The sequence below is a fragment of the Cucurbita pepo genome, chromosome 16, assembly GCF_057944985.1.
Source record: "Cucurbita pepo subsp. pepo isolate OVF chromosome 16, ASM5794498v1, whole genome shotgun sequence".
NCBI classification, from domain to species: Eukaryota; Viridiplantae; Streptophyta; class Magnoliopsida; order Cucurbitales; family Cucurbitaceae; genus Cucurbita; species Cucurbita pepo.
Genome location: NC_141813.1, coordinates 1,192,942 through 1,212,365, shown reverse-complemented (window position 1 = coordinate 1,212,365; position 19,424 = coordinate 1,192,942). Strand labels below are relative to the sequence as shown.

The 19,424-nt window shown below is 34.2% G+C and overlaps 2 pseudogenes; one reads left to right on the top strand and one right to left on the bottom strand.

Annotated features, from left to right (window-relative positions):
* Positions 1–3,733: 3,733 nt before the first annotated feature.
* Positions 3,734–5,846, bottom strand: LOC111777719 (myrcene synthase, chloroplastic-like; annotated as a pseudogene).
* A 9,009-nt stretch (positions 5,847–14,855) lies between these two features.
* LOC147787709 (myrcene synthase, chloroplastic-like) lies at positions 14,856–16,211 on the top strand (annotated as a pseudogene).
* Positions 16,212–19,424: the final 3,213 nt, after the last annotated feature.

The following is a 19,424-nucleotide window of genomic DNA, read 5'->3' as shown; positions in this document are numbered from 1 at the left end:
GTAGATTGTTAGATAAAACTGAGGTTTTCCTTTTCATTAGTTGATTCATTAGATAAAACTGAGGTTTCCTTTTCATTAGTTGATTCATTAGTTGATTGAATACTTGACCATTTGACAAACACCTCGAATGGATTACCAAAAATTTTAGATTGGTCATTTTGTAGGAAGTGTCATAGATTTAGTTGGCCACTCTCGGGCCATTCTTACTATAGTTAGATATTTAAACAGGTCAATTCTATTGTTGAGAAAATTTCATCACCTCATTTTAACCAAAAGTCTTCCTCAATTCTCTCTCTGTTATTTTTAGCATTTTTATTTTCTTCCAACAACTACCAGTCAAACGATTTTCTCTCACCGAAAAGTATTTCACTGGCCGATTATCCTTGCCGATTGTCGAAAAACAACAAGGGATAGAGCAACCAGTCAGCCTCTCGGCCGGTACTGGAGGATGGAAGACCTATTAGGAAGAGGTGAACCACTGGGACTGGCGGCGCGCCAGCTCGAAGAAGAAGTGGTTGAACAAGACGTGGAGTCTGGAGGACATGGTGCCAGGGACACCGAGCCATAGGGCTCAAATCGGAGTTTAAACAAAATAAGGTAGATATACCACAGGTTTTAGGAGGAGATTGTTAGATAAAACCTGAGGTTTTTCTTATTTAGATTTACACGTTTTCATTAGTTGATTGAATACCTTCTTTTGACCATTTGACAAACACATTGAATGGATTACCAAAATTGCCCTTTAGTAGGGAGTGACACACATCTAGTTGGCCACCCTCGGGCCATTTTTAGGATAGTTAGATATTTAAATAGGTAAATGTGTTCAGAAAGATTTCACCACCTCATTTCAAGCAAAAGTCTTCAGCAACTCTCTCTCTCTCGGTTGTTTTTTGCATTTTTATTTTCTTCCAACAACTTCCCGTCAAACGATTTCCTCTCACCGAAAAGGATTTCTCTTGCCGATTATCCTTGCCGATTGTCGAAAAACAACAAGGAAGAGTCAAAAGCATATAGACTCTATGATCTGATGTCCAAGAAGATAGTTGTGATAAGAGATGTAATTTTTTTTTTGAAGAAAATAAGTGTTAGGGATTGGGGAAAAGTAATGAAGAAGCTAGATTTGGTACTCTCGAATGATAATATAGTAATATTGAAGGAAGCGGATCTAACCAAAGTGAGGAAGAATTTGAAAAAGAGGTTGTAGTAGAAAAAGAAGGAGAAGTCAATGTATCTTCCCGTGAGTAATGTGAATCAAGTTCTTCAACATGTGAATAAAGCACATTAGAAGTGAGGAACAGAAGAGCACCATTATGGATTGAAGATTATGTGAGGGGTGTTGAATTTTCTGAAGAAGCGGAACACAACAATTTAGTTCTATTAACCTCAACTACAAATCCGATTATCTTTGAAGAAGTTGTTCAAAGTTCAAAATGGAGAGATGCAATGGACTTGGAGATAGAAGCCATTGAAAGAAATGAGACTTGAGAGTTGACAGATTTGCCTAATGAAATAAGAAGATTGAAGTAAAGTGTGTTTTCAAAACCAAACTCAACGAAAATGACGAAGTTGACAAGTATAAGGCTAGGCTAGTGGCAAAAGGATATGCACAACAACATGGTGTAGACTATATAAAGGTGTTTACACATGTGGCTAGGTGAAATACTATTCGAATGATAATTGATTTAACAGTTTAGAATGGTTGGAACATGTATCAGCTTGACGTGAATTTTTTTTTTTTTTTTTTTTTTTTTTATATGGAGAATTAAAAGAAGTAGTGTTTGTTGAGCAACCACAAGGTCATGAGAAAAAAGATAAAGAGTACAAGGTATACAAATTGAAGAAGGCGTTATATGGTCTTAAACAATCCCTACATGTATGGTTCGTAAACCTAACTCACTTGTCAAGAGTTCGGATAACAATAGAACTGGTATATGATTTTATGATACATGATTTGTGCCCTGTAGGCAATATTAGAAAGTTTGCCAGTTAGCTTTCTTTTTGTGAACTTGTCCCGAGCGGTAGAGGTCCACAGTTGCACCTTAGATTTGGTCGAGGCTTGACATGGTTGAACCCTATGGGATTTATACTGAGGTCGCGCCTCGAAGACTTTGAGATATGATCATGATGATGAGAGACTAGCAGAAACGACTAACCAGGAGACCTAAAGAACTTAAGAATATTACGAGGGCTGGAGGTCCAGATAGGGCAAAGAACCAAGAGAAAGTAGAATGAGAAAACCTAGGGTGTAGTCTAGGAAGAGCCTATATGGGGGAACGAATCCCCAAAAGAGAATAAGATACCGAACGTATGAACAACATCAATAAGACTTAACAACGAAATATGAACTATTAGCAAAATTGTTACTAACTATATTTTATATACTCATTTCAGCTACGATAACTTTCTTTTCGGGTGGAGTTTGGCGTAGCGGTCGAGGTGGAGGTACACGTGGGCAGTTGGCAATAAAGAGTCTCAAGTGCCTTTGTACTCACCTTTAAGTCCTGTATTTCATGTATTTTAAATAGTTTGATCTCCTAGTGTTGTATTTTAGTGGTAGTTTCTTATTTATTTATAAAAAAAAAAAAAATCATTATTATTTTAATCAAATTTCAAATTACATGAATTTCAAGATTTTAAATTTTACGCATTTTTCTCATTTCTACATCACTGTGTAACGGTCAGTGGTTCAAATTTTGTGATTTAAGGGATAAAAGCGAGCTCATGAGGTATACTTTGGATGGAGAATTTTGAAAAAAAAAAGAAAAAATACACTCATACCTAGAAATTTTCAGCTTCATTTGTTTGATTTTAAGGCTCTATTTCAAATCCACCATAACATTTGTCTTGTGTCTTATGCTTATTAGTTTTAGTCGTCTGCATATGACTAACCGTAGAAAAAGGTACTCGGAAGCAACTATGTCGATACCAAGGTGTCTAACTACTTCTAAGGATGCTATAGACTGTTTACAAACAAACTCAATCAGCTTACAAACTATACAATTATGCGGATTTAGATTATAAAGGATATTTAGACAGGAGGCGGATGAGGATTATTGAGAGGAGTAGCACGTTATTGTCTAATTAGGAGGAAGATCATGGGTTTATAAGTAAGGAACGTCATCTCTATTAAGGCCTTTTGGAAAACTAATAGTAAAGCCATAAGAATTTATGCTCAAAGTAGACAATATCATACCATTGTGTAGTTCGTGATTTGTAATATGGTATCAAAGTCATGTCCTTACTTTAGCCATGTCAATAGAATCCTCAAGTGTCGAACAAAAAAATTGTGAGCCTCGAAGATAAAGTCAAAGGTGACTTGAGCATCGAACAAATGATGTACTTTGTCCGACAGCTTAAAAAAATCACGAGTTTATAAGGAACACAATTTCTAATTGTACGAGACCTTTCATAGAAACTAAAAGTAGAACTTGATTCAAAGTAAAACTAATGGTATAAGGTTTTTTTAATAAATTTTTTATTATTTTGTTTTATATTGTTTTCAAGTTCCTAAAGTTTTTCTATGTACCTCATCTTGTAATTCACCCATCGTTGATAAAATCTAAAAAATCAAGCTTAAAAAGAAAAAAATTATTAACAGTCGGTATAATAAATACATTCCCTAACTATTCCACAGATATCTTTAAATCAAATTCCATAATATTTACTCTCCATAAATTTACCAAACAACCCTTCATTAAACAATATATAATATTTGTTGTCAATGTGTATGAATCTATGTAGGCTTGATGAATAAAGAAGAGACACGATCTTTGGTCTCTTGATCTTCCACAGTATGTCCATCTCTATGTTGGTAGACTGTATGAAAAATTCTAGCGACATTTAAAGCCATTTTAATGAAATCTTGAGAGATGATTGGTGAATAATTCAACATTTGAATTTTATTCAATTTCTTCCACGACTCGATAATCAAATCCTTTATATATCTTCGTGCTTCATGTTCAGAGGTACCTGTGTCATTCATGTAACATTCGAGAGACTTAGCAACTTCACCTCTCTCTGCTTCATCCTATGAATTAGAAAATTGTCATAATTAGTGTTATTCGTCTACATGATCGAAAATTAGGAAATTAATAGCATGAAGAATTTTATTTTAAAAGAAATACCGATGATGAAGCTAAGTCATTGGTGAGACAAAAGATCATGGATGAATGTCGAATAATATCAGGATAGTCTTCCAAGTATTCCAAATCCTCTTTTATTATTGAGTTTGTGGCAAAGATGTAAGCATGAACGAGAAGAAGAGATCCCGATACTGAAATCCATGCATTGTCTAAATACTCTTGGAATGTTGGCTTATAATTGGTGTAGTGCCATCTTGCCTCTATCAAGAACGTTTTGCATAAATCTATCCACTACAACATTTTAAATGTCGAAGGAGTTACGGTATCATAAAATTATCTAACAGAATTTTTCATTTAGCATAAAATTTAATCGAATGACATTAACTCCATGATTCTTAACAACATCGAAAGCCACATCGTTGATTGTGTTGTGGAGAGCAATAAAACATATCTTCATGTAGTTAGGCAATGCATCAATTGCGCCAATATCCCATCTAAGAGTATCAACATATAATCATTTGTTGAATAAAACCTTCATTTATTAATTACGACAACTTTGAACACCAATTATTTGTCTTGGTAATTTTTTTTTTTTTTTTTTTTTTTTTTTGTTGTTGTTGTTAAATTTGGTTCGATTTAGTGGGTAGAAGTTACCTCTAGACAGCATCGGTGAAGAGTTCAAGTTCATTCAAAGTTCCATACACGTCATAAACATCGTCAATTATTGTTATTAATGAAGTAATTTTTGTAGACATTCTTCTAAGATATCCGAGATGAGGTTTGCATCCCATTCCCACCGACCAAAAGAAATTTGTCATCAATCTCTCTTGCAAAATCGAGTTTTTGTCCGAGCTCAACGCTCTTCCACCACCTTCGTATATACCAAATAAACCAATACAATACATTAGGTTCAATTTTTAAACAAGAATTAGGTGAAAAATAATATCAAATATAAAAGACTTCCTAGATTATATTTTCTTTTAAAAAATTTTTTTTTCACAATTTAAAAAAAATCATAATTGATAATTAAACTTATTACCTAGAGACATATTTCAGGTCATCTTGATGTGTGGATTGGACAATATTGAAGTCTAACATGACCAAATCTAACAACTCAAGATTCGGTTCGAGTTTTCTTCCATACAAGTCGATGAACCATCTAACCTCCAATCTTGACATTCTCCAATGAAGTGGGAGTTCAAGAGCATGCCTTACCATAGTACAATTTATTTCATCACCACTAGATATAAGGTATTTGGATAGATATTGGATGGCAAAATGTCTCGCTTCATCCAAAAAGCCTTCACCTTCCATTGCTAAAAAGGAAGCTTCATATAAGGATAATATTCCTTTAACTTTCTCTTCACAAATACTATTAGAACTTTCTAACTCATCATTAAACTTCTTGAAGACCTCTACATATGATCCATGAGAAACATTATTTGAGAGAACGAAATATAAAAAAGAAAAAAAAAAAAAAAACAACAAAATGGAATTTGAAAAAGAAATGGGTTACCTTCGGAGATATAATAGCCGTGTTGCCTTAAAATCCTAAAATGAAGAGCCGTGGCATATAAGTTGTTGTTCCACTCTAAATCCTTTCCACTCTGGAACTCTTCATTCATATTCTCTAACACTTGATTTATTTCTATTTGGAAGTGGTATGACAGTCGAGCCTTTGTAGTTGGCCGACTAGCTCCAATTGTCTTAAACTATCTCCATCCAATAATAATTTTTTGTTCTTCACTCTTCTTTTTAGCATAGGTGAAAAATAATTGGAGAAAACATATTCATAATATTCAAACTAAATTATAGCGACACATTACCGTGAATTCACTCGTTAGCGATTCAACAAATTCATGCTTCCAGATAGGAGGTTGGTAACTTGCAGACCGCCGAACAACAAAAGTATTATAAACTTTTGTATCGATAGTCGATCGCTTAATCATTTGGAAAGAAACATAAACGTTAGGATAAGAAAAAAGATTTCGTGGGGAGATAAGCTTATTAGAATGAGAAAGAAAGATTTCGTGGGGAGGTAAGCGTAGAGATGGAGGAAAGAAGAGGAAGAATGAGAAGACCCATTGTCATATTGTGAGCAAACAAATGTCTCTCAATTCCTTTTATAAATTAATGTTCTCATTTTGAAATAATTAGGAGAAAAACGTGTATGGTTGTTATCTCCAATCGATAATTCTCCTCCTCCGTACTCTCCCCCGCATAAACCTTATTATCAGGTAAACGCTACATGTCATGATTTTGGAATATTAATTTTTGAAAACCTTTCATTTAAAATATTTCATAAAAGATACTCTAGAGTTAAATCAAAGCTGAACTAACTTAAGGCTACTCTTTTAAGAGTAAGAATATTCAAATATTGGTTTTATGGCTTCTATCGCGACGCCGTCATTCATACACGAGTGTCTTACTTTTACTTGAAAAATAAGAGTAGCACGCTTGAATACTGTAATAAATACTTAGTAAGTAACTTCATTATTGAGGTTGGAAAATTTAAATAAATCCTATAGGGTTGAACAAATCATTTTAAAACATCATGGCATGCCTTGGGCTACTTTCCAGTTCAAGGAAGGTTGGATGTGTAGTATTTCACTACACACAATCCACACATGCGCACATGAGCCCACTAAGCAAGCTCACATACCCCTAGGCATGACTCATCGGGCTAGCACTAGCTAACCGGTTGATGGATACAATGGAGGGATAGGGTCTACATAACATCATGAAGAACACTCAATATTCTATGTTATTATGTTACTAAATTTCAAATGAATTTATGAACATTTAAGTCTATGACAATCTTTAAAGTGAATTATTAAAATGATTTTTTTCTACGTACACAAGTCATGACATGCATGTAGTAGTGATCTTATTTTAAAAGAAAAAGGAGGGTTGTTACAATTAAAGTTCTACACCAAAATTCTATTTTATTACATTCACATTTTTTAGAACAAATATTATTTGCACCAGATTTCTTTAACGAGGGTAGGATTTTCGAAGTTGCCCTAGTAATAATCAATGTCTCCTTCCTCTCTGGCAGCCGTGCATCGCTATTTTCCTTGTTTTCGAGACCAAGAAAGTCGGCTACTACTAGTTATATGTATTTATGAGCATTGCTTTGTCCATCGCTATTTTCCGTGTTTTCGCTCACATTTTAGTCGCGCACAAACTCTTCACCATCAAAGTTGACAAAATCGACATGACCGCCACCACCTTCAATGATATTGCTGCTGGATCTTTCTTACATTTGTCGCTATTAAACATAACCATGCCAAAGGTGAAGGGCAATGGGTCATATTTTCGAGATCTAGATTCAAGGTTTTCATGACAATGGTCACCAAATCTGAAACAATTTAGTTATTACGGCGCCACAGTCATCCCCGCCACCAACTACTCACATATCCCTACTCAACTTAGTTCTTAGATTAGACAAAGAAGAAAGAGACTAATGTTACATTTTTTTTTTTTTTGTTTTTTTTTTTTTATTTTACAACATTCTAACTAAATATCTATGTTACAATTTTAAAATGAATAAGTGTATTTATATTTTTTTTATAATGTACCTTAAAATTATAAAACATGTTATATTAAAAATGATTCTATGGATTCATCACCACTTTAAAAAAAAAAAAAATTATATTTTTACCAAAAAAGAAAGAGACTATGTTACGAATAATTAGATAGAGGAATCCACCCATAGATACTCATTGCTTGAACAAATGAGTATATAAATAAAGGTGACGCCACACCCTAAGGAAAGCTATCTTGAAGATAGATTGGTTGAGAAAAACTTAAAAAAATTGAAAGTTATTATTTGTTTAAATCATAAAAATTTCAAAGTTAAAGCATGCTTTATTTTGAGTGATTTATATTGGGTCACCCTCCCCGGGCTATTTCCTAAGAAATATGTGGGTAAGAACAAAGCATCCTGAAAAAACTCGTGTTAGATTTTGGGATAGTTTTTACTTTTATATGCGAGGAGTAAGTAACGTGACCATGTTGTAGGAGAATATCGTGACCATCCTATACTGATTTTAGATTCTGAATCATGAATATGAATAATTACAATATGTTTGGTTTTATTTGCAAGGGGGGGAGACGGAAGGTAAGAACAATGCTTTCCATAATGATATTAACTAAAAATAAGTCATATATCAATGATTATGTACTTTTTTTTTTTTAGATTGACACGTTCATTATGAACATAAAAAAGACGAGACAAAATTGGCCAATGCCCTTTTTATGTGGTCCAAGTTGTTGGGCAAAGAGTACCATAAATGTATTTATTGTTCTCCATAGTAGAGTTGTACACAATTTCTTTTGTTCGCTGTTTGCATAGTATTATGTTTAACGTTTTGTTTTTAAGACTTCAATTTCATCTTGTGAGTAAATAAACTCGACTTGTTAAAAACGAAATATTAAACATCCCGTTGGAATCATGGAATGTGGCAGTCATGCATTGAAATTTTTTTAAGAATCATGAACCTCTACAATGTTACGATATTATCCACTTTGAGCCCAAAGTCTTAAGATTTTACTTTTGGTTTCTCCCCCTTTGAACAAGTCGAGCTTATTTACTCACAAAGTGAAATTAAAGTCATAAAAATAAAACGTTTAATTAAAACATAATATTAGGCAAACAACGAAAAAAAAAAATCGTGTACAGCTATTTGATCGAGGACAATAAATACATGTGTGGTACTCTTGTCCAACAACGTGGACCACATAAAAAGAACATTGGCCAATTTTGTCTTTTTTTTAATGAGAACGTGTCAATCTAAAAAAAAGAGTACATAATCATTGATATATGACTTATTTTTAGTTAATATCATTATGGAAAGCATTGTTCTTACCTTCAGTCTCCCCCAATTGCAAATAAAACCAAACCTATTGTAATTAATCATATTCATGATTCGGAATCTAAAATCGGCACAGGTTGGTCACGATATTCTCCTACGACATGATCACGTTACTTCCCCTCACATATAAGAGTGAAAACTATCCCCACAATCTAATACGAGTTCTTTCCGAATACTTTTTTCTAACCCACATGTTTCCTAGGAAAATAACTCGGAGGCCACCCAATATAAATGACTCAAAACAAATTATGCTTTAAGTTTGAAATTCTTATGATTGAGACACAGAAAACAAAAACAAAACAAAAAAGATGACCTTATTTCTGTAACTAATAACTTTTCATTCTTTCAAGTTTTTCTTAACCAACCTATCTTCAAAATCACTTTGGTTATTTATAACACATTGGTTGAAGCAATGGTTGAAGCAATGGGTATCTATTGGTGGATTCCTCTATCTAATTGTTTTTTACCTAGTCTCTTTCCTTTTTTTTTGGTAAAAAGATAATTTATTTTTTAAAGTAGTGATGAATCATAGAATCATTTTTAAAACTACATCTTCTGGTTGGATCTTGATTAATAATGTGTCATAGTATAACATATTTTATAATTTCAAGGTATACATTCTAAAAAAATAGTCCTAAACTTTGACATTTGTTTCTTAAATACACTTATTCGTTTTAAAAATTGTAATATTACTTTGAACTATTTGTTTTTGGAGTAGATATTTAGTTAGAATGTTGTACTAGAAAAAAAAAAAAGACTTAGAACAATGTTGCAGTGATATGAAACAATAGTCGAGACTAAAACCATCATCGTCACACCATTCCAAGCCACTTACAAAATTTTCATCTAAATTTATGTATTAATCATTGTTAAAAAGGTTTACACATGCAAAAAGCCATGTGGGTCACTGTGATAGATACATGCTCAAAGCCAATGGTTCACTAGAATAAATAATAAAAAATTCTTGCGTTCCTCGTGGCCTTCAGTTTTGTTACCACAAACAATAAAAAGTTTGAGGAAGATCTAGGGGCGATTCGTTGAAGACAGTAGCAGCCATGTTGATTTTACTTATTATGAGAATTTTGAGACAAGAACAAAGGAAAGCAGTAATGGACAAAGTAACGCCCATTAATACAATGAATTAGACGTAGTTGACCTTGTTTGCCCCGTCAACAATATTACGATTGATGAAGGTGACCTCAAAGCGAGAGAAAAAGAAGATAAAGATTATGATAAGGTTTATTTTGAATGACCTACAATCAACTGCATTAGATGAAGCACAAATCCAACTTAAGACTAATGAGAAATAAAAAGAACAACAAACCAATATTGACGACTAATTCGAGAATGAAAGTACTCCATCGAAGAAATTTATAATGCAAATAATATTCGTTTCTACTCACAATATTATTTTAAAAAAAATATAACAAAGAAGTGTATATCATAGAGTAGCAGATGGGTTTAAGCATGTCGTAAATGGTTCTAATGAAAAATTGAAATAAAAATTTTATGGATGGTATAAATGGTCCAACTAATTTAAGTTTTAAATTTAAATGGATGAAATTAAAATGGTTAAAATTGATGCAATTTTTTTTCTCCACTTATCCAGACACACGTTTATTTCTTTTTGAAAAGCATTGTTGTTGAAAATAAAACCAAAACATATCTCTTTCAAGCAATGGTTAGTAGTACCCTTTTGTAGTGGGTCACAGTGCAACACAGCTACCCAGCTGATTAAAATTTCATGAATGGTACTCTTCAAAAGTATTATTCAACAAGAAGTTAAAAACAAATGCTCGTTTCTCTTACTAAAAGAAACATAAAAAAAGTAACATTAGTCTCTTTCTTCTGTCTTATCGAAGAACTAAGTTGATTAAGGATATGTGAGGAGTTGTTGGCGGCGGGGATGGTTGTGGCGCCGTAATAACTAAATTGTTTCAGATTTAGTGACCATTGTCATGAAAACCATGAATCCAAATCTCGAAAATATGACCAATTTAGTGACCATTGTCATGAAAACCATGAATCCAAATCTCGAAAATATGACCCATTGCCCTTCACCTTTGGCAGGGTTATGTTTAATAGCAAAAAATGTAAGAAAAATCCAGCAGCAACGTCATTGAAGGTGGTGGCGGTCAAGGCGATTTTGTCAACTTTGATGGTGAAGAGTTTGTGCGTGACTAAAATGTGGACGAAAACAAGGAAAATAGTGATGAACAAAGCAATGCTTATAAATACATATAACTAGTAGTAGTCGACTTTCTTGGTCTTGTTAATGATCTCATGAAGGATGAAAGATGCACGGATGCCTGAGAGGAAGTAGACATTGATTATTACTAGGCCAACTTCGAAAGTCCTACACTCGTTAAAGAAATCTGGTGCAAATAATATTTGTTCTAAAAAATGTGAATGAATAAAATAGAATTTTGCTGTAGAACTTAAATTGTAAGGAACTCCTTTTTCTTTTAAAATAAGATCGACTTTTGTAGGTAGAAAAAAATTATTTTAATAATTCACTTTAAAGATTGTCATAGACTTAAATGTTCATAAATTTATTTAAAATTTAATAACATAATAACATAAATGAAAAACGTGAACATTTATGTTCATTATGATGTTATGTAGACCCTATCCCTCCATTGTATCGAGCAACCGATTAGCGATTGCTAACCCGACGAGTCAGGTCTAGAGGCATGCGAGCCTAGTTGGTGGGCTCATGTGTGCATGCGTGGGTTGTGTGTAGAGAAGTACTACACATCCAACTTAACTTGAACGGGAAAGCAGCCTAAGACATGCCATGATGTTTTAAAATGATATGTCCCACCATATAGCATGTGTTTACATTTTCCGACTCCAATAATGGAGTTACTTACTAAGTATTTATTACCGTACTCAAGCGTGCTACTCTTATTTTACAAATAAAAGTAAGACACCCATATATGGATCACGGTGTCGTGATGGAAGTCATAGAACCAATATTAAAATATTGGTACTCATATCTTTTTAGTAGCCTTAAGTTCGTTCAGCGTTCTTTTAAGTCTGATATCGTTTATGAAATATTTTAAAGGCAAGTTTTTTCCCTTCCACATAAATTAAGATTCCAAAACCATGACATGTTGCCTTTGCCCGATGAGGAGGAGAAGTAGTGACCACGACTTCATTTTGTTGTAAAATTTTATGGATAATTGATTGGAGATAATATCAATACACGTTTTTCTCCTTCTAATTATTTGAAAATGAGAACATTAATTTATAAAAGGAATTGGGAGAGATAATAGCAATACACTTCTTTCACTTTTGTGTTATAAAGCAATTGAGAGAGATTTGTTTGCTCACAATATGACGTCTTCTCCATCTTCCTCTTCTTTCCTCCATTTCTACTCATACCTCGGACGAAATATTTCTTCTCATCCTAACGTTTGTGTTCCTTTCCAAATGATTAACCGATCGACTGTTGATACAAAAGTTTATAATACTTCTTATGTTCGTCGGTCTGCAAATTGTTGGGATATGGAGCCTGATGCCTAGATCTGGAAAACATATATTTGGAAGATATTTCGTAAAGATACCATAAAAATATATATGGGAGACATTTGGTAAAGATTTGATAAGGATATATTTGTTAGATTATATCTCCTTTAAATCTTTGGAAGCCATATTTAGTAAATTGAAACCATATATATACGATTATGCAGGCTCTCAAAATGTATTCTCTCCATTCTCTGTTGTTGTACAATATCTGAAGTCATCAATATAAAACCTTTAGCCAATATTTCTCCTTCTATTTTCTCTCTCCTGTTCTTTGTGTTCATCTTGATCGAGTGTGTGCGTTGTTGAGCGATCCTAACAATTGGTATCAGAGCTAACAACTGGTATCGATCCTAATAGCTGGTATCAGAGCGAGGCGAAAGTCACCACGATCTGTGAAGATGGAAAGTTCAAAGATTGGAATTGAGAAGTTCGATGGATCCGATTTCGGTTTCTGGAAGATGCAGATTGAAGATTATCTGTACCAGAAAGATTTTCACGAACCTCTGTTGGAGGTGAAGCCGAATACCATGATCACTAAACAGTGGAAGCTCAAGGATTGACAGCCTTAGGGCTGATCCGGTTGACGCTATCCAGAAACGTGGCGTTCAACATTATTAAGGAGAAGACAACGTCAAGCCTGTTGAAGGCGTTGTCAAATATGTATGAAAAACCGTCGGCTATGAACAAGGTGTATTTGATGCGGAGATTGTTATTAGTTCTTGTGAGAACTGCGTTATGAGCAAACAGAAACGAGTTAGCTTCACAAAGACTGTTAGAGAATTGAAGAAAAGTACCGGGATAATGAAGCAAGTGGGAGTTGAGGTTAAGTTGCTGAAAGATTCACAGAGTGATGTTGTAGCAGATACTCAAGAAACTCCTGAGACGGTTGCTGAGAAACCAGAGGTGAAGCAAGTGGGAGTTGAGGTTAAGTTGCTGAAAGATTCACATAGTGATGTTGTAGCGAATACTCAAGAAACTCCTAAGACTCTTGCTGAGGAACCAGAGGTGAAGCAAGTTGGAGTTGAGGTTGAGGTTGAGTTGCTGAAAGATTCACCTAGTGATGTTGTAGCTGATACTCAAGAAACTCCTGAGACTGTTGCTGAAGAACTGGAAGGCGAGCAAGTGACACCTGAGCAGGTGTTGAAAAGATCATCCAGAGCCATCAGATTACCAGATAAGTATGTACCTTCTTTACACTATCGGTTGGTGACTGATGAAGGGGAACGAAAGCCCCTTGATGGGGCCCTACAGTTGGAGGATACAACTAAGTGGGAGCAAGCAATGGATGATGGGATGTCTAGGCTTCAGAAATGTGTTGCTCTTTCACCTGCTAAGACTGAGTACGTGGCATTAGCTGAAGCTGGAAAGGAGATGATATGGATGACAGACTATCTAGAAGAATTAGGCAAGAAGCACCACGAGAAGATTCTTCAGGTAGATAGTTAGAGTGTCATGCAGTTGGCGAGGAACCCGGTCTATCATTCAAAACACAGAAGGTGATACCATTTTACTCCGAGGTTAGTTGAAGATGGTGATGTGTTTGGAGAAGATAGAGGGTGCAAGAAATCCAGCAAACATTTTGTGTTGATGTTGGAACATTGAGGTTGTGCAAAGCCTCAATTGATATGATACAGATTGAGAATGAAATTTTTGGTTGACTGGATTAGTCTCCAAGTGGGAGATTGTTGGGGTTGATTGGACCCGTCTCTAAGTAGGAGATTGTTGGGGTTGACTGGAGCCGTCTGAGATTGTTGCGGTTGACTGGATCAGTCTCCAAGTGGGAGATTATTGGGATATGGAGCCTGATGCCTAGATCTGGTAGAGATATATTTGGAAGATATTTCGTAAAGACATGATAGAGATATATATGGGAGAGATTTGGTAAAGATTTGATAGGGGTATATTTGTTAGATTATATCTGGGTTTAAATCTTTCGAAGCCATATTTAGTAAATTGAAACCATATATATATCCCATTAGTCAGACTCTCAAAATGTACTTCTCTTCATTATTTTCTGTTGTTGTACAATACCCGAAGTCATCAATATAAAACCTTTAGCCAATATTTCTCCTTGTATTTTCTCTCTCCTGTTCTTTGTGTTCATCTTGATCGAGTGTGTGCGTTATTGAGCGATTCAAACAATTGGTATCAGAGCTAACAACTGGTTTCGATCCTAACACAAATTACCAACCTCTTATTTAGAAGCATGAGTTTGTTGAATCGCTAACGAGTGAATTCACGATAGTGTGTCGATATAATTTAGTTTGTATATTATGATATGTTTTCTCGAATTATTTTTCACCTATTTATCCAAAACAAAGTCATTATTTAATTTCACGGAGAGAATAGTTTAAATAGAAGAGATATGCTAAAAAGAAGAGTGAAAATGTTGTTGAACAAAAAAATATTATTGGATGGAAATAGTTTGAGACAATTGGAGCTAGTCGACCAACTGCAAAAGCTCGGACTATCATACCACATCCAAATAGAAATAAATCAAATGTTAGAGAATATGAAGGAAGAGTTCCAGAGTGGAGTGGAACAACAACTTGTATGCCACCACTCTTCATTTTAGGATTTTAATGGCAACACGACTATTATATCTCTGAAGGTAACCCATTTCTTTTTCAAATTCCATTCTTATATCCCGTTCTATCAAATAATGTTTCTCCTTGATTATATGCAAATTTCTTCGAGAAGTTTAATGATGAGTTAGAAAATTTTAATAGTATTTGTGAAGAGAAAGATATGGGAATATTATCCTTAGGCTTCCTTTTTAGCAATGGAAGGTGATGGCCTATTGGATGAAGCTAGACATTTTGCCATCCAAAATTTATCAAAATACTTTAAATCGAGTGGTGATGAAATAATTTGTACTATGGGAAGGCATGCTCTCGAACTCCCACTTCATTCGAGAATGCCAAGATTGGAGGTTAGATGGTTCATCGATTTATATCGAAGAAAATCCAAACCAAATCTCGTGTTGTTAGATTTGGCCATGTTAGACTTTAATATTGTCCAATCCACACATCAAGATGACCTCAAATATACCTCTATGTAATAAGTTTAATTATCAATTTGAAATGATTTTTTAATTGTCCAAAAAAGTATTTTTAAAAGAAAATATAATCTAGGAAGTGTTTCCATAGAGATCTTTATGTCATATTCTATATTATTTTTCACCTAATTCTTTTTTAAACATTGAACTTAATATATTGTAATGGTTTATTTAGTATGTACGAAGGTGCTGGAAGAACACTGAAGAACACTGAGCTCGGACAGAAACTCGACTTCGCAAGAGATAGATTGATGGAATTTTTTTTTTTGTTTTTTGATCCATGGGAATAGGATGCCAACCTCATTTCAAGAGTATTTAGACAATGCATGGATCACATCCTTGGGAGCTCTTGTTCTCGTTCATGCTTACATCCTTGCCACAAACTCAATAATGAAAGACATTTTGGAATGCTTGGTAGACCATCCTGATATAATTCGACATTCATCCATGATCTTTTGGCTCACCAATGACTTAGCTTCATCAACGGTATTTTTTTAAAATAGTATTTTTGTATGTTATTAGTTTCATAATTTTTGAGCATGTGAACGAACAATACTAACAATAATGTTTTCTAAACCATAGGATGAAGTAAAAAGAGGTGAAGCCGCTATAGCCATTCAATGTTATATGAATGACACAGATACCTCCAAACATGAAGCGTGAAGATATATAAAAGAGTTGATTATCGAGTCATGGAAGAAAATGAATGAAATTCAAACTTTGAATTCTTCGTCATTTATCTTTAAAGATTTCATTGAAATAGTTTTAAATCTAACATACAGTCTATGAACATAGATGGACACGTATGAAGACCATGAGACTTTATTCATCAAGGCTGCTTAAAGTCATACACATAGTCAACAAATATTGTTATTATTGAATGTATTATTGTATTTATTAACCTTTATAAATAGTTTGGATATGCAATTCCAGTGCATAAATGGCTTAAAACTCCCAAATCAATTTGACTTCAAATGTTTGAAGTTTTGGGAATTATTTAATCTTAATTTGCTTTGTCAAACTAGGCAGAAGTTTATAATAAACATTTAAATGGGCTTACCATTTAATTCAAAACAAGAAATTTGTAATAAATAGTCTTTGAATATAAAAAATGAAATAAACCTCTTATCAACTTTTAAATGAAAATAAATGCATACTACTTTATCTTGACTTCCATCATTATTACAACATTTACCATCATTCGTGCAGGAACGTTTTATCTTTATTTGAAAAATGTAAGGGTAGCACGTGGCTTAAGTATTTCTGAAATACTTAGTAAGTCATCCTACTGTTGGGTTTAGCAATGGAATCACACGCATAACATGATTAAGAACTATCTTAAAACTGTCACATAACTTTGAACTCTTTTTAGTTCCAGGCAAGGTTTGATGTGTGGTACTAACCCACACACGACCCACATACACGCATATGGACCCACCAGGCAGGCTCATATACGTACCCCATGGGCCTGATATGATTGGGCTTAATGCATTACACATAGCCAGACACCACAAAAAAGGAAAGGCTCGAATGATATCCTGGCAAACATAAATATCGAAGATACGCGTCCATACTAACAGACCATAACGAAAACTATCCTGATGCACGTGACACACAAACATGCATGAGGTCTCCATCATTTAGATTCAAAACATAGCATAAACATCATTGGTTTCCTCATTTCATCTATGACACATTCCATACATGAATTATGTAATGACCCAAAATTTTCTACTTAATTTAAGGTCGCTACTGTATACGTACCATAAATATTGAATGCGGAAGACTTCATTTAAATTCCATAAAACATAACCTTTAACTTAAAACACAGCCATGGACATACGTGTTTCAAAAACATCTTTAAAACGACACAACAAAAGACCCGAAATAATATAAATAAGCGTTTAAGTTTAAAACATCCTATTCTATCCTAAGTCTAAGAAAATAAATACCACTATCCTATGCATGTGTCATGATCTCGAGTTGCGATGCCGTCGTCAGCCGTACAGGAATGCCTTACCTTAACTTGAAAAATGTAGTAGCACATGACTTGAGTATTTAAATAAATACTCAGTAAGTGACCCCATTATTGGGGTTAAATGCAACAATCACATGCAATGAAATGATGGTACCTATCTTTCGTTTCGTTTCGTTTCGTTTTTCCTACGGTGTTGTCCTAACGGTTAATCGTGGACGTGTACCATATACTCTACACACAGCCCATACGTGCGAGTATGGGCTCACCAGCTAGTTCGCACACCGCTGGGCCACTGTCCTTATCCGGTGGGCATACTCTGGGAGCCCCTTATGTCGGGACCCGTTAAAACTAGAACCGTCACGGCAGCGCTATGCAATGCATAACGATCGTTGTCCTGCCATTGGATGTACGCGTCCGCACCCTCGTGATGGGATGGGGGTATCCCCTAGATGCATGAACACACATAATGCATGAGGTCCCCCTATTTCTACATTTATCTTTAATGACCATAACCCCCCTGTCACGATCCAGGCTTCATGTCATTCTCATTTTCATTTCACATTTCATACACATTTCTATCGGGGTTATGGTTCCAGACAGTTTACCATGTTTCATGTCATACAATTCATGCTGTTCACATTCACATATTCCATACAAACATGTCATAATCATTCGAGGACCTCATATCGTTACATGCATTACACATCACATCAAACTAAAAGCATACATAGCATACATTCACGTTCACATAACTAGGTACTTAAGCACAATAATCTAGCATACAATGTATCATATCATAAACAAGTCATAACGTAAACACTTCATAGTCATATCGTTCTCTAACTTACCATAGCATTCACGTTCTTATACCTATCACAGACATATCATTACGTAACGTACCTTAGTCATATCCTCACAAGAACGTACGCTAACACTATCGTTCTATCAATCTATCACAAACCTATTCCTTTCTACCCATAACCTAACCGTATTCTTTCATCAATCTCTCCTATCCATAGCACTCCGGTATGTAACCTAACCTTAACGTTTCATGAACGTATCTTACTCCTATCGTTACATTTCGTTTTGTGCATTCTTCTCGTATCCTATCTCAAACATATCCTTGAGCACATCGTACCATACTTATTATCATACAAACCACATATTATAACATAACATAACATATAGGAAGCATATCGATCCACAGACAATTCACACATATCAATATATATGACACGTGCAGAACCACAGGCACGTGTCAACATCAAATATAACCATGCCGATAGTAAGGTCACTTACCTGGCTAGCTTAAGTCGTTATCACGAATATATCTTTGCTTAAAGTTCGATTCCGTCCTTTGAAATCCGAGTCAACCTATATGAGCCATGACATTAGTTTCAGGTTTGAACTCTACAACATTATTTCTCTAGTTTACATTGGTCTATGGTTAGAAGTCTTAAAATGTTATATATCTATAATTATATTTTTATTAAAAATCTTATTTTTCATGGTTACTCTTGTATAAGAAATAGATACAGCTATTTCAAGTTATTGTGGGCTTTACTACTCTCCCTATTTACCCTTTATATTTACCTTTCCCTCTATATTTAGTTTGTGGTTTTTAATTCCCTAATTTTTTTATTTTTTATTTTTATCTTTTGCCTTTTAATTTTGTTCCCATGTATTCTAAATTTACAGTCTGTTTCCAAATCTTTCCTTTATCTTAGTGTTTCCTATTTCTTATCTCATTGTTTCCTATTCAGAAGTTTTTTTTTTTTTTTTTTTTTTTTTTTTTTTGCCATTCTATCTTTAATCTATTCATTTGGCATAAAAATTTAATCTAATATTACTAATCTTAGTGATTTACTAGAATCGTATAAATGATTGACATTTCGTTT